Raw genomic sequence first — 17,394 nt, 5'->3', positions numbered from 1 at the left:
TAATTTGTACTTTCCAGAGCTTTTGATTTTAACGGATTGATTGGTGTATTCTTTCGAAAAAGCTGAGTAAGTTTTATTGTGGTACAAACATGACCTTCAAGTAAAGGTTAAAGATAACTCTAACAAACTACTTTCCCAACCACTCAAAACCAAACAGGAAATGATTGGGCTCAGTTCCTCAGGTAAGTCACCCTCATTAATTGTCTGTTACTGATATACTCATTGTTATCAGACAATTGACAATTGCTGATATTAAATCTGGAACAAGCATACACAATCAGCTGATGGAGTTGAAATACCAGAATTAAGATGCTGATAATTGGCATTCATAGCTAAAACGAAGATTTCTGTGGACCCTGGTAGTTGCAAGTGGTTTTATGGGCTCATTTATGGGGTTTAAGGTTTATAAAAACGTGGTTTAATTATTTCTGGCATCTTAATATGATCTTCATTCTTTTCACCTTTCACATGAGGAGACTCATTACTTTCCTCCAAGGATCCAGCATGATAGACAAACTGTCAGAAATAATTATAACTAATGTTGGTCACACACAGAGAAATGTTCAGTAGGAATGCAGTCTATCTGGTGTCAAGAATTCCCTCAGGAAATCTGAAATGAAATGCTTCCCACTTGTATTGGAGTTCTTTTCATCAGCCTCATAATTTCATCAGTTTCATAGTGGTGTAATTCTTTGGCACCCTGATTTATTGGATTGTGGGAAAGAGGTCAAACATTTTATGGCCTCACATTGTTTAGGCTGTCTTTATAACTCCCTGGATAGAATGATTGTTTTGAGATAGGAGTGCCTCCAGTTTAAAATCCAGTGTCCTGATATTGGTTGTCATGGTCTCCAGATCCCTTTGGCAATAAGAACTATGCTTGGTTGTGCTGTAATGTTGGAATGACTTTCACTCCAAAAATTAATGTTACTTGAAAAAGTAAATGGGGATTCTGACTCATTCTATGTACTCCAGCCATTTGCCTTCATTAGAGACCTGGAAAATTTTCGTGACAGCCATATGAGTAAGAAGGTTCTTCCTAATACAAAATAGTTACAACCCAGCAGACATAAGATTTTCTAGTCAGAATATGAAGAAATCAGAATATTATCATCAAGTGGAACATGACCACTCAGCTCTTCTTTGAGTATTTTGGAATGATTGCCTGAAATTATTGATTCTGTTTCTTAGCACTGACTGTAGCTCAGGCTAGTTGCAACTGGTAAGGGCAGCTAGATTATTAAAACGAACCAAACAAAAACCTCTGAATTTAGAATGACAGGCTCTACCATTTTGGGTGGACATGCTGGGATAAAGCCATTTACACTCAGTCAGGAGCTGCTTTCCTTTGCGCCTCTGAGCTTTTTCCTTGGCTAGTGAGTGGCTCCAGGGAGGAAGTATGCCACTGCACTTTGTCATAGGATGGAGAAGAGCTGAAACCAGAGAGGGTCTGCTATTTACAGTCAAGGTTTTTAGAACATTTACTTTGTATGGTAGGTTTAGATTAGATATTAGGAAGAAGCTCTTTACTGTGAAGGTGGTGTGACACTGGCACAGGGTGCCCAGAGAAGCTGTGGATGCCCCATCCCTGGAAGTGTTCCAGGCCATGTTGGAGGAGACTGTGCAACCTGGTCTAGTGGAAAGTGTCCCTGACCATGGCAGCGAGGTTGAACTACATGATCTTTAAGGTCCATTCCAACCCAAACCATTCTATGATTCTGTTTGCTTCAAGCCTGGAACCACAGAGTGGCCAAGCAGTGATCCAGCTGTGGAGCTTGTGGTGAGAGAACATAGGCAGTGAAAGGGGGGAAACTTAACATGAGAGTTGGACAGTCAAGACAGTCATAGTACTATTCTTAAGTAATCTGTACAATTGTATAGAAACACATCGGACACAAACAGCTCTCATTTTCACACTTGCTGCGTAGGCAAAGGAGAGGGATAGTGAAGGTAATTGTGGAGAGTACCTATCACACAGGCTGCTGGTGCAGATCTGTCTCATCTGGGTTCTCGTCAACCAGGTGAATTCTAACCAAGAGGCCTGTTAGGTTTTGCCTTTTAGCATTGCTTCAGGGGAAGGAAACTGAGTAAGGTAGAATATATGGCTAAACATACTAAGTTGTGCTGCTACTCTGGTAAAAAGTTTGTCTCTCAAACTGTAAGTGCTGGATGATATAGTTATATTGATTTAGATGTAATATTAGCAATATGAGCTGCATTCTTCAATAGTAATTGCTTAAGGATCTCCATTACAAATCTCATTTCTGTAAATTCTTAGCCACAGTTAGAAGTTACCCTGTGTGTGATATATGTAAAAAGACTAGGAACAAAGGCTGAGCATGATAGTATTTAAATACTAGTTCTGAAAATAATGTTTCCTTTAACCCCTGAATCTCCTTTTCCTCAAATCTCAGTGACCAAACTTTAGAAACTCTAAATCCAGCTGAAATGGTTACAGATTTTCTTAATTCAAAGCATGTGAGAATCTTTGACTGCATGAGCCTATATCTCTACTTTTTTAATTAATTGTATCTCTTCCATATGTGATGAGTACAAACAGTGGTTGGAAGGTGGGGTATTTTGTAGACTGAAATAATACTGTCTTGGCTTCTTGCATATCAAGACTTCTTAGTTGTAATAAATGTCATTTTGATCTAAGACCTATTAATAGAAGTCAAGTAAGCATTAAGAATGGTCCTTTCTTCACTTAGATCTATCAGGGCTCCTTCCTTTTTCCACAGCATTAGGAACAGTGCTCATTCATCTTCTGATGCTGAATCCCCATCTTTCACACTTGATGAAGCCTTGCTTCAGGATAAATCTTGTGGCATTCTGCTTCATCTTTCATAAGTGAAATGCTGTTAATAAACCAATTACACACAGACTGCATGGCATTGCTAGCAATCTACTGTATGTATCTACTCGTAGGTTTAGCTGATGTTACTTTTAGTTTTGTTTATCAGATTTAACTTCTCTCCCTGCCTTTTTGTCTGCTGTGACTGAAGTAGAAATTGATTCTAGCTTCTTAAGATCACTTTGTCATTAGGTTTACACTGCTATATTGAAAAGCCACAGATAAAAGGTGCTGATGGACAAGGTGCAAGGATTAAAACTATGCCCCGTTTCTATTTGTCTGTGAGGCAATAGATCTGCAAGACTGAGTTAATTTTCTTCTTGCTATTGTTAATGCTGTTCTAGAAGATGAAAATAGAACTTCTTTCCCAGTGTTTTGTGGTTTGTTTTTTTTTTCCACTTGTCAGATTGTTCACTAGTGCTAGAACTACATGTCCTGTCCCACATGAACAAAAAGCAGAATTTTGCACCACACGTGCACGTGAAGTGCCAAGCTTGCACAAAAGAATTGTTCAACTTTGGGGAATATACAAAAAGATTAAGCATTACTGACAGCCTAAATAACAACTCCCGTCTTTGTCCACACACAACTCTGTGCCAGTATTAGTTTATTCTTCTTCCTTTTGGAAACCTAAAACCTAGCTTGCTTTGCCTTCAGGTAGCTCTTCTGGCACTGCGATGCTGAAGAATGGATTGCTGGAAGTGGTTGAGTTCAGACCTTGTAAAGGAAATGAAATTGCTCAGTTAGACTCTCCAGAAGAGCTTCATTTGTTGTAGTGAATTACACTGGTCACTGGCTACCATTAAAGAAAGAAAAAGAGAAGGAACAAGGGAACACACATTCTGAACAGGTCAGATTAAACCATCCAGAAAGGTTCATGGTGTCATAAACATTGAAGAGACTGAAAAAAGACTTTGACAGCTGATAACTTAATTATCTGCCACTATTGGTTTGGAAGGGCTTTTAAACATGTCCAAAGTGTCTACCAAAATTTTCAGCAGGAGTGACAGCAGATTTTTAAGTAAGGATAAAAATGCAGCAGTCTTCCTGGAATAAGACTCTGACAGACCATGATGAATTACCTTATTATAGTTGTTCGCATGACAAATGTACTTGATCAGTGTTTCTTCTTGGGAATAGTTGAGCTTATCCAGAGGCAAAAGTTGAAAGGAAATGAAAGCTAAGTAGTAATCCTAAGGGGAATACATTAGAATTTCTAGCAACAGAAGCTGAGAAACCTAATCAATTATTGTGTATATCAATAGCAAAACCCTTCTCATGTCCCCCGTACTATGACTTCTTACTTTATCTGTTTAATATTATTGATAGAAATTTCATGTACACATACTTTTATAATCGACTCAGTTAAAATGAAGAGGTCTATTGAAAGCAAAATGTTTTATAAATAGCAAGATACAGCCTTTTTGCATGCTTCAGGATCAGTCACAGCACTGACTTAGAGTACCTACCTTGAGCATAGAGACCAACAGAGAAATAGAGATGGGCCACATGTGACCCATTGACATTGCAACATCTGACATTGGCAAATTACAAGTGACTTTGTTGCCCAGCTTTCCAAGTGAATTTTGCAGCCTTGAGAGTCCTGGTCATGAAGCCAGTTTGTAGCTGTGTGATTCAGGTGCCATGGCAGAGGTTCCCCTGCACCCCCTGGAGAGACCACAGCAAAGCAGATTTCTGTTTGCACCCATGGAGGACCCCACACTGGAGCATGGGAGAAGTGAAAGGGAGGAGTGACAGAGAGGAGCTCTCATGGACTTCCAACAGCCCCATTCCCACCCTTACCCTTGCTCCACCGCTGTGGTATGGGGGAGGCAGCAGAGTTGGGAATGAAGAAGCAAATGGGTTTCAGTTTTTTACTTTGTTTCTCGCCATTCAACTCCATCTTAAATGGCAATAAATTAAATGAATTTTCCCCAAGTCAAGCCTGTTTTGCTCATGGCAACAAAACCCGAGCATCCTTATTTTCTACCTGTTGTCTTGTTAAGGAAGAAGATTGAGTGGGTGGGCATCTAGCAACCAGCTAAGGTCAACCCACCACAGCTCTTCTATTATTATTTTTGTCTTGATATAGCATCTCAATACAGGCTTTTGCCTATGATACATGTATTTCCTCTTGCTTCTTTTTCAGGTCTTTTTCAATTTCTTTTGCAATTACTGTAAATAAAAGGTGCTTGTTTCACAAAATCTGTGCTACAAAACAAGAATGAAATTCAGACAGAGAAAAATCTCAGTAATTTTGGATAAATTAGATGGTTTGGTTTGACCCAGCATATTTTTTGTTTAATTTGACCTACATTATTTAAATACTCTCAACAATTGTATTTTTTTGTTTGTTTTTTTTTTAGGCCTTAAGAAAAATATATATGGTTCAGATTTCTACTAACACTTCTTACAAGACTGTAGCGTAGTAAGTTGATTAGTATACTAATGGTGTATTGTTCTAAGTAATGGAAATTTAAACTGAAGATAAACTGTAGGTACAAATCATTTTTTATGATGCCTATATCAAAGCTGTTTGGTTTTTTTTAATGTATTTTTATTGTTCTTCTGACTTAGTCATTGGCAGCGATTTTTCAGGCAGTAATGTGAATTAGGGAAATTTTTCTGTGTTTCTAGTTATGTATAAATTATTAGTTTATTTGAAGGCATGATTTGAAAATCAGCCATGCATGCAAAAAACCTTGTGCTGTTTTTTATCTTGGCTTTAGAGGACAGATAGCTACATCTGCATCTGAGCTTTCAAAACTTGTCAGAAAATCCTTTCCTAAAGAATTGCTTCTGTCAGTGTGGAAATCTATAATTGTGGAAAATAAGATTTTGATATTGTGCGTGCTTTGTAATACGAGGTTCATGAAGTGCTCAGCATACTTTAATCACCTTGATCACATTAAAATAAATACAGTTAACAGAATGTATAGTCAGCTATTTTGGGAATAAAATTGCTTATATTACACATTTCCACATTTTTCTTTGAATTGTTCTAGTGTTTCTGTGATTTAGAGAACAGGAGTGGGACTGTATTTGGGTCAAAAGATGTATTTTATTGTCCACATAAGTATCTCTCCAGATTTGGTACAGATATAATGCCTCTGGAAAAATTAGCACCTGTATGGGTTTGTTGGAACTTCTTTAGCTCAAGCTCTTTAGTTTTTGTGTTCAAAGTGCAGTGTATATAGTCACATCACTTAGCAGGCAGCAAAGCCTGCTAAGTTGTGCTAGAGACAGCAACACACCTAACATAGTTCAGCTGTATTTTTGCAAAGTTTCAAGCTATATTTTGTACTAAGTTATCTTGAATACTCTCTCCAAAACAATAATGAACTTGGGGAACTTAAGTCTGTGGGGACTTAAGCAGAGCACGTTTACTAAAGCAGATGCACGGAAGATACACATCATATTTGAGAAATCATGGCAGTCAGGTGAAGTTCCCAATGACTGGAAAAAAGGGAAATATAACCCCCATTTTCAAGAAGGGGAAAATGGATGTCCCAGAGAATTACAGACCAGTCAGTCTCACCTCTGTGCCTGGCAAAATCTTGGAGCAGATTCTCCTGGAAGGCATGCTAAGGCACATGAAAATCAACAAGGTGCTTGGTGACAGCCAGCACGGCTTCACTAAGGGGAAATCCTGCCTGACCAATTTGGTGGCCTTCTATGGTGGGGCTATGGAACGGATGGACAGGGGTAGAGCAGTTGATGTCATCTACCTGGACTTGTGCAAAGCATTCGACACTGTCCCACATGACATCCTTGTCTCTAAGTTGGAGCGACATCAATTTGATGGATGAACCACTCGGTGGATAAAGAACTGGCTGGATGGCCGCACACAAAGAGTTGTGGTCAATGGCTCAATGTCCAGCTCGAGACCAGTAACGAGTGGTGTCCCTCAGGGATCGGTGTTGGGACCGGTCTTGTTTAACATCTTTGTCGCTGACATGGACAGTGGGATTGAGTGCGCCCTCAGCAAGTTTGCTGATGACACCAAGCTGTGTGGTTCGGTTGATACCCTGGAGGGAAGGAATGCCATCCAGAGGGACCTCGACACGCTTGTGAGGTGGGCTGATGCCAGCCTTAGGAAGTTTAACCATGCCAAGTGCAGGTCCTACACCTGGGTCGGAGCAATCCCAGGCACAGCTACAGGTTGGGCAGAGAAGAGATTCAGAGCAGCCCTGCGGAGAAGGACTTGGGGGTGCTGGTCGATGAGAAAATGAACATGAGCCAGCAGTGTGCGCTTGCAGCCCAGAAAGCCAACCGTATCCTGGGCTGCATCAAAAGGAGTGTGACCAGCAGGTTGAAGGAGGTGATCCTGCCCCTCTACTCTGCTCTTGTGAGACCTCACCTGGAGTATTGTGTGCAGTTCTGGTGTCCTCAACATAAAAAGGACATGGAACTGTTGGAACAAGTCCAGAGAAGGGCCATGAGGATGATCAGGGGACTGGAGCACCTCCTGCATGAAGACAGGCTGAGGAAGTTGGGGCTGTTCAGGCTGGAGAAGAGAAGGCTGCGTGGAGACCTCATAGCAGCCTTCCAGTATCTGAAGGAGACCTATAGGGATGCTGGGGAGGGACTCTTCATTAGGGACTGTAGTGATAGGACAAGGGGTAATGGGTTAAAACTTAAACAGGGGAAGTTTAGATTGGATATAAGAAGGAAATTCTTTCTGTTAGGGTGGTGAGGCACTGGAATAGGTTGCCCAGGGAGGTTGTGAATGCTCTGTCCCTGGCGGTGTTCAAGACCAGGTTGGACGAGGCCTTGGGTGATATGATTTGGCGTGGGGTGTCCCTGCCAATGGCAGGGGGGTTGGAACTGGATGATCTTGGGGTCCTTTCCATCCCTAACTATTCTATGATTCTATGATTCTAAGACACAATCCACCTTTTTGGATTTTTTTTTTTTGTCTTCACCATAGGGAGATGCAAGCCAGATATCTGGAGTAGATTCACCATGCCAGTGGTAATACAGCTGCCAGAAGTAAGGCTGTATGCTCCTCTTGCCCTGTGTAAATGTACAGTGCACCCTATATAAGCATTGTGCTTTGTCTTTCTGAGGAGAAAAAAAAAGGGAAAATACATTCGTCTCTCTGGGATCCAAGTCTGGCACTCTTCTATACAAACATACTCCTAGGCTTATTGGTCATTTTCTTTAGACTTACCCAACACATTTCATCTTACTGCTTTTGCTCTTACTGTACTGCAAGTGAGAAGACTGTTCTCACATTTTTCTCTACTTTCTCTGCTGATAACTTACATATTGGTAATAATTAAAAAACTTAAATAAAAAGGTTCTGTAGTCTTTACACCAGTCTTTCACTGGTGTTCTTATTCAATCAATATGCATCTCAAACAACACTGAAAGTGGAAAACTGGACTGAAAGGTTGAGAGGGCAAGTGGGGGTTCTTTGAAGTAATTGAGAACGAAGCTTCTGGACCTGACAGAAATAGCACTTTATACTGTTTGAGACTGATTTAATATCTTAATTGGGTTCATCTGATATTTGGGTTGATGAATTCTATCAGTATAATGAGAGAAAAGAATTGTCAGTATCCTGCAAGTCTCATATGCCTTTTCCCCTTGAAGGTTTCTCTGATTTATGTGTTTGCTCCTTATTTCAGTTCTTGAATATTTTACTGCCTCTTTATGAGTCTTAATTTCGTTTATTCCTTTATAAAATAATAAAATTTAAAATTGCCAGTAGAGAGCAAATACATGCATTGAAAATAAACTAAACTGGTGAGAGTTTGAGTGGGGTTTTATTTTTTTGCTGTGTCTTGCTGTGCAGAATTATCAATTTTGCCTGTATTTCAGGTATTTAGCTTATTGTGCATAGCACAGATTCAGTCATATGGTACTTCTGTTGAAATTTTGACAAAGCAGTTAAACAGAAGAGTGGGTAAAACTGCAAATTAATTGAATGGATAGACTTGGGTTTAATGCTTCTTTAGCTGTCATTTGCTTGTTTTGTTCTGCTTAATTTAGCTGCTTTTCAGCTCATAAACTTCAAAGTCAACCGAAAGTCGAGCTCAGGGAGGATTCATATGATGCAAGCAGGCCTGATTAGCCTGAGAACTGTGAGCAAATCTGGTATCTATGCAGTCTGCGCAACTGCAGTGAAGATGTAAATAATTAGTTTTTGACTTCTGGATTTAAGCTCAAGGAATTAATCTATAGTAAGAAATTAAAAAGGAGGTTGCTAACATTCAATATATAAAATCACCAATTTCATGATCTTAAATAAGATGTCTGTTTGAAGGGAAGGTAATTTAGTCACTTGTGATTTGTAGTAGTTTGAGTCATAAGTAGTGACCACAACTAAAAATGTTTTGTTTCATTACTGTATTTTATAATGGATTTTTCCAACTGGATTTTATGAACAAAGCATGTGTTTATTCAAGACTGCTAATGTATAATGTGCCATGCCATAAGCACTGATTTATGTGTTAGCTAACTGGTCAGATATGTATTGAATGCAACTTCTTCCTCAAGTGTAGATCATAAAACGCTTACCTTCCAATTTACATCTCAGGTGTAAAGCTCTGATCTTATTATATGGTATGGAAATGATCTCTAAACCTGTATAGAAATCTGCAGTGATGCCCTTTCCTCATGCTATTTCCTGTTTCTTCAGTCTACATTATGCAGAATTCTTCCCCAGTCTAATTTTCTTTGCCCCCTTTGACTGTGTACAGAGTCAGTGCCATTTTTCTATCCCTAAAGCATTAAAGCACTTCCCTTACTAATTATTGCATCTAAATTGCTTGTTGCTCGCCAACATCTGCTGCACAACTTCTCAGCTGAAAATATAGGGTATAATACTCTAACCTATGTTTTTGTTTTTTATTCTTTCTATAAAAGGTGTCCTGGCTACTAAAACTGCGGGTGTTTTGGTGTTTCACATCCAAGCAATGTATCTCCATATACACTGTTAGAATCTGTTTCTCTTTTGCAAACATCGTTTTAAAATTTCTCTCACACAACATGAGACAGTGCTGATAGATGCAGTTGTGATAGTCATTAGTAAAAGCAGAATAATACACATAAACCCTAAGACAAAGGCATTTGTGATTCTGCAGTTTGATAGGAAGAGTAGAAAAGCAAGGGTAGAGCGATGCAACAGCACAGAATGAGTGTTTCTCTGGAGCTCCTGTACTTTATGTCTTAGATGAATGCTATGACCACTGTTTGAATAGGGCAGATGTGTAGGGCTGTGGCGACACTTGCAGTTGCAGGACTTCTGTGTGTTAAAGTCTTCCTTTCTTTTTGAATCTGTCGGAAAGGTGCTGGTGTGCTAAAAAGCTTGGTGGTGCACAGCTGTTTCTGGTAATTATATTCTAGAAGGGCTGTATAGGATACGAACAGCAATTTTCTTTGTATCTTGTAGATTAATCAATAAAGTCAAGTGGTTTGGAAACAGCTACAGTGCTAGGATTTTTACAAATTTGGGATGTTTGGAAAGGTCATTTGTTCATTTGGAAAGAACAAAGAAACCTTTGCCTCTTGATCGTGATGAGTATTAGGACCATAATGAATGTAAAGTCTTTGTAGTATTGCAGGGTGTCCAGGAATGAAGATTACATTTGTGTATTCCAACAGTGACCATTTTGCACAATCATTGTCATTTTGCTGAACTTCTGTCATGAAAAAGAGGGAACATTTTAGATTTTTAATCTTGAAATATTTTGAGATTATAGCACTTTTACATCCATCTTCAGAGGCATTTAGCAACCTCTAGATAAAGCACATTTACATTTTAAAATCTAAATACTTTGTTGTTTAAAAAGCCCTAATAGTTGATATTCTTTCTAGAATGTTCTATAATTCTTTGAGTGTAATAAGACCATTATTTGAAGTTATGTGGGTGAAGCCAAATAGCTTTCCTCTAGAGTAAAATCACAGAAACAGACGCTAGAAACCATTTACCATGGGAAAGTCGTGTCATGTCCCATCTCCCTTCACTCATCCCTGACCTCCTAGTCACAATTATCAAGGAACATCTCCAAAGACAGCTTTAGAAAAGACATGCTCCTGAGCTGGTTCCTACATATCCTGGGGGCTAATACTTAGTCCATTAGTGGTTACTAAGAAATTACAAACTCGACACTGGGATCTGGAAAAGAAGTGATTTTAAAGAAAGCTCTGTTCCACAGGTTTCAATAGCAGGAGAGAAGAAAAGTTAGCTTTCCTGTCCCACAGCTCTTCACTGAGAAAATCAGTTAGATCACCTAATGGATAAACAGAATTAGGTTAACGGAAAGGTTGAGTTTCTCTGCCAGCAAAGCTAGTTTCCTTTCCCCACTGAGAGTTATCACACTCTGTTGTGCTGTTTCAAGCAACCCTGCTACGAGGAACTAACCCAGATCTGTCTAAATGACAGTTTAAAAAGAAAACAGAAAATGGATTTTTAAGTGATTGAGGTTTAGAGTAGGAAGTGTCACTGAACAGTTTTGGGCCAGTGCATGGCCACATAAATAGAACGTGAAGAAACTACAGCATTTGTGGGGAGAAAGAAGTAAGCAGATGCGCAGTTGCTGGCACTGGAAGAAATCGTCCCTGGCCTGTGCTTGCTGGGTGCATTGGCAATTCTGGGCCAGGACCACAGAAGTGCAGGGCTGGCTGACACCGTGGGTGCTCTCACCCAGCCTCCCCAGTGGTCTGAAACCATCATTACTGCCTGAATCCTTCATTTTGAAATCCAGGAGCGATGTTCAGGTCCAACGATGAGGAGAGCAGTGGACCCTGCCCTCCTTTTGTTGGATTAGAGTTTTTTTAAATGAAATCTCTAATTGCTTTTTATCAGCTTGGAAAAATGGCTTATTGATACAGCAGCCCATGGTGGGTGTCAGGGCTGCAGTGGGGATGCACATGCATCAGCCATTACCCCAGGTTTTTGGTGGTTCACAGTTGGTGAGGCCAGGGCCCATGAAGCCCCACACATTGGTGTGGGCTCCAGAGCCATGAAAGGCGAGTGTGTGGATGAGACTTGGCTAAAGGTTGTGATGGAGAAAGTGCAGAAACTAGAGTAAGTGTAGTATGACCTGGGAAAGAAGGGAATGACTCCCAAATGGGCATTGAGACTCTGTGGGCCTCTCATCTTCCTCCTCCCAGGATGGTGGGGACTTGTTCCCTCTGTAGGGGTGAGTAGCCCCGCTTCCACCAGGTACTAAAGAAGAGCCAAGAGGAGGAGGGCAGATGGATCCCCCTCGGGGGCTGCAAGTGAGGGAGTGGGGCAGGGTGGTAGGGCCTGCTGAGGTGTCCTCCCCAGAGACACACACACACCATGCCAGGAGGGGGTGATTTAAGAAGGGTGTGCAAATGACAAATGGGAAAAGGAGCAGTTGTGAGGTTCGTGTGGTGGTAGAATCAGAGGGATGGTACTGGATTTGCTCCTGCTGCACTGCAAACTGGAAACTAAATGGTACTGGACTGTTGGTGTTGCTGCACACGGAAAGCTATGATGATACAGAAGAACACAGAGGGAAATGGGGTAAACCCATCTGGACAGCTTATCCAATGCAATGTTGGTTTGTCAGATGAGCTGATTGCCAACATGTGCCTATCTTAGAATGGTTTGGGTTGGAAAGGACCTAAAGATCATCCAGTTCCAACCCCCTGCCATGGGCAGGGACACATCGCTCAAGGCTCTGTCCAGCCTTGAACACTGCCACGTGTGGAGGGAGCATTCACAACTTCCCTGGGCAACCCATTCCAGTGCCTCACCACCCTCACAGTAAAGAACTTCCTCTTTATATCCAATCTAAACTTCCCCTGTTTCAGTTTAAACCCATTGCCCCTTGTTCTATTGCTACAGAAGACTTAGGTCAGCAAATATACCTCATCTGGCCTGCAGGAGCAAGGGCTGGAGTTTGTAATAGCTGAAAGATCAGCCTGTGATGATGTTAACTCCTGTAATCTGAGCATAGGTACACACTGCACATTGTTAATTACTGTTTTCTGGCCCCAGGGTCAAAGGCAGATGTTAGTAGATGTATATTAAGATCATGATGATGTTGAAAGTAAAGTTTAAAAGGATATATGTTCAAACAGTTCTTAAAATACATGTTTCACAGAGGTGAGGGGTGCTTGTCTTTCCTCATAGAAATGTGCTGTCTCTGCTCTGGGACGTGGGATCATGTAATTTATAAAACGACACAGATATCTGTGATTAAAGTGTGTTTGTATCCAAGTCCATTTAGTGTCCACTCTGTCAACATGGTCTTAAACTGTGACAATGCATGTTTGAATAAGAGGTAGTAATAATTTTGCAGAGTAGTTAACAATACTTCTGTCATATGTTGTCAGACAGAAAGGTATTAAAAGCCTTCAAAGTAATCAGTTGGTCAACGTTGGGTAGCTCCTGTGATAAATGGTAGCTTGTTAAAACATACTGCATACCTTTAAGTAGGCAGAGATGCTACATAATGGGGAAGGAGAGAGGTGGGCAGAACTGCAGGTTACCAGCAGCAACGCAATCATAGGTGGACAGGATTTAATAGCATCAGTGAAGTTAGTTTAAATGGCAGGGTAATGACAATGTGAATGAAAAGAAAACTGTTGGAGTAGCTTTCCTAACAGACCACAATAGACCTGAAGGAAGAGAGGTTGTAGTGGTGGATTTCAAATTATCTGTAAGCATTTGCATCCTGAAGACCTATCTGGCTGTTTATGTACTAACTCTTGCTGCATGGCTCATGAGAAGTTAAACTAAATTCAAAGCTTTGCTAGGATTTCATGCAGGTTGTTGCAAAATCGTAAATATGATGGTACTTTATAATTTGTTGGTGTTTTCCAATCCTTCCGTTTCACCTAAAATGTAGAATCTATCACAATGAGTCCCAGTGATATGTGTGTACAGCCTTAAATCAAGGGATACTTTGTTTTATTTTTCTAATAAGGTAACTTCAGTGAAAAATGAATATTTTTATAGTCTTGGTTGAGGCCCCAGTAATCCACACAAGTTTTGAACAGCTTGTAGGAACAAAGTTTTTTTGTCCCAGGAATCCATGTATTCTGTAGTTCATGCAGTTGGAAGAACTTGTAACTGCTCTGTTGCTGGCATCATTATTTTGCTGAAAAGAACGTGTGTGCCATATAAAGGATAGATTGCTTACAAGCATACATATTTCTTAGTTTATAAACAGGACCACTACTTCAGACATTCTTTGAGCTTCAAGGCACTTTATAAAGCTGACAAAATCTCATGATACATTTGTCATTGTTGGCTGGCTATTGGAAAAGAAAGGAGAAGACACCAAAGCATTTGTGTAGTATCATTAGACACACAAAAAAAAAAGTGTAAAAGCTGTCTTTAAGTTTATACTTTCCAAGAAAAAATGTATAAGCATGTCCATTTTTACAAGTGGTGTTACATGACACACTGGGCAAAGTTTGAAAGAACAGAACTTGAATCATACCAAGATAGATACAAACATGGATCTTGGATTTTTGTTGCAAGATTTGGCTTTTGAAAAGATTCAGTTTATAGTCATCCAAGGAGAGTAAATAACAGGCTGTCAAATCTCTTGAACAGTATTAAAACTAAAGACCATTTTATAACTCAATAGTCTACCTAACTTGTTGGTTGTATGTAGTTCTTGAATTTGCGAAATATATGATTTGAACAATGCTATGAATTAATTTCATGCAATTTCTTTTTTTGTGTTCTAGGTAAGAGAATATCGGTTTCTCATGATAATCAGACTACATCAAGGTAACAGATTTCCGATATCTGAAGCCTATGATGGGACTGCAATTGTGTATGTGTGTGGACATCAGATTCTCTTTCATATGAAAAATGTCTGAATCAATAACAGTTTTGATTTCCAAAGGAAAAGTAGCCATCTTTAGCAAATCTTTAGCAAACCTTGAAAATCTAATAGAGTTATGTTCTGTGCTACAGTTTCATTAAGTTATGTTCTACTTTTCTTTTGTGAAAACTTTAATACCCATTGTTACCATACTGGATGTATTTTGCATGTCTGGATGTTTGCAAAGTAAGACTAAGACAATAATTTCTTGAGTTTCTTAGTGCTTTCTGTGCTAGAACTGGTCTCACCTAGCTTGATTTTTTCCTTTGATGGTAAACTAATACTAAACATGGACACCTTTAACAAATCTTTGGTGTTAGCAAAAATTTATGGATATGACTCCTGTAGGAGACACTAATTTTGAATACAAAACAACCTCATTCATCCACCTGGTTATTGAAGTAAAATACAATGGGTTCCTTGTGGCTAAGCAGTAATCAGTAGTTTCAGCCACGATTCAGTACTAGAATGTATTTCACCTATAGCTTTCTAAGATTTCCCTGGAAAATTTAAGATTGATACTTTTCTTTTTTTTTTTCTTTTACAAATAATCTGTAGTTTTGCAGTCCTTGATGTGGTAGTATTCCATCAAGAGTAGTGTGTAGCAACTTGAAAAAAATCAGGACATTTATAGAAGTCTTTCTGTTACTGATTGCATCCTATCTTTGAAATACAACTTTAAAAAGAATAGTAGTACTGGTGTATCCTTGATAATGTTGTACTCACTTCTCAGCAACTGAGATTTTTGTTGCCAGTATCTGGACTGTTGGATACTGTGATACATAAAATCCTACAGCTACACAAAGGCAAGTAAACAGAATAAATCCTTTACTACTAGATAGAATGCTGTGATGCATCTAAATGGCTTTTTAAAGGTATGGTTTGGTGAGATGTCCAGAGGCTTCAAGATTACTGAGCTAAAGCAGAAAACACACAGAGTTCCTTCGTGAATACCATTGGGATGGGTGTGTTTTTCCTTGTCCAGCTGCAGTTTGAATGCCTTGTCAGTGCCATTAGATTGAGAGTTAGTTAATATGGCAACATCTGTTCTTCAATGTACTTCCAGCAGATGCTCTTACTTTAAATGTAATGTGTGATTTGTTTTAATCTTGGACCATGTTGCCTGTAGCAGATGAATGGTAGTAAAGTTGCAGTACAGGCTCTGAAACCATGAGTTGTGTATCTCTGGTCAAATTGATACCTGCAAATCGTGCAGAACATCTTTAATAAGGATGACAGTTGGAACAGTTTCTGATTTATTCCACAAATTGGCATGCAGAATTCCTTCCTTCCACTTCTCCCTGTCCCCGGTAGCCATTCTTTTTGGTTCCTGGTGGATTAATGAAACTATGTGGACATACATATTGCCAGAACTAGAAGACTTCCTAGAGTTCGTCACTGTGTTTTCTACCTGTCACACCACATGAAGAGTTGTAATGAGAAAATGTCCAGCAATGAATTGTGTAACTTAATTGACTCTATATGTATACCATGCTGCCAAATGGTCTAGACAAAGATAATTTTAAGACAGTCAGTGTTTTCTGCTTTATATAAGTGCATGACAGTATCTAAGATAAATAAAATGGCGATAACATCAACTATTTCTGCAGTGAAGGAAAGATTTTGGCAAGAAAATGTTCCTTTTCCAGCAGGAATATTAAAACCGGAGTACTGTACAATACAGAGCAGTGCTCTTAAATATGTTTACACAGCAGGCATTCCACATTTCCTGGTATTAATAAGTTCACTTGCAAGTACCACATCCTTCCTTCAAGGAGTGATATATTATTGCTTGTATGCAAATCCCTGTTTCTGTTAAAAAGCATCTGCTGAAGGCTGTGAAAGTTCTTCATATGAACACATGCGAAAACTTGGGTAGCTGTAGATGTTTGCTTGCGTATTGCTGGCTGTTTAACTCCTGTGCAAGCTGACTTTTCTGTTTAATTCTTTTACTAACTGAAAGAATCTTTAGCATTGATAACTCTGCATGTTTATGTTTTACCCAAAGAGACCACAGGAAGTTATATAAGGCAATGTCACAGTTCCTTTTCTTATCTCTATCTTTACTCTGAAGTCTTAAGTCAGTATGTTTGCAATACCTGTTCTGAAAATCACATCTTTCTTAGTGTTCTGTGGAGAATCAAAAATTCTAGTATTTCTTTGATTGTGTGAGAGCTCAGTCCAGGTTTCATGTGGGGACTTCAGAACTCTGGTGTTCTGTCAAGTGACTGGTTAAGCATTATGCATTTTAAGTAATAAGGTCTACCTTCTTGGCCTGAATAATGGTCTACCATACCTATTGTTGTGGCTTAATCCCACACAGCTGGTCGCTCCCTCTATAGTGGGATGGGGGGAATGAATCAGAAGGGTGAAAATGAGAAAACTCCTGGATTGAGATAAAACCAGTTTGATAAATGGAATATAATAAAAGTAATAATAAATTGTAATGAAAAGAAGGAAAATTACAATGAGAGATAAATAAAACTGAAGACAAGTGATGCAAATAAAAACACTTGCTTACGACAAACAGCCCCATGCCTAGCCAGTCATGATCAGCCGCTCTCTCCCCCTTCCCCACTAGAGCTTTCCCAGAGCTTTCTATGCTGAGTATGCCATATGGTCTGGAATATCCCTTGGGTCAGTTGGGGTCAGCTGTCCCAGCTGTGTCCTCTCCCAACCTCTTGTGCACCCCAATCACCATCTGGTAGGGTGGTGTGA

General features: G+C 39.6%; 1 protein-coding gene across 3 annotated transcripts in view; it reads left to right on the top strand.

Annotated features, from left to right (window-relative positions):
• The window catches only part of CADM2 (cell adhesion molecule 2), a 628,684-nt gene that overhangs the window by 274,649 nt on the left and 336,641 nt on the right, over window positions 1-17,394 (top strand). The window lies entirely within an intron of this gene.

The sequence above is a fragment of the Pezoporus flaviventris genome, unplaced genomic scaffold (assembly GCF_033815535.1).
Source record: "Pezoporus flaviventris isolate CSIRO_AGI_PZ_B2104156 unplaced genomic scaffold, CSIRO_AGI_Pfla_v1 ptg000015l, whole genome shotgun sequence".
NCBI lineage: Eukaryota > Metazoa > Chordata > Aves > Psittaciformes > Psittacidae > Pezoporus > Pezoporus flaviventris.
The sequence above is the reverse complement of the archived record's forward strand: the minus strand, read 5'-3'. Positions and strand labels throughout refer to the sequence as shown.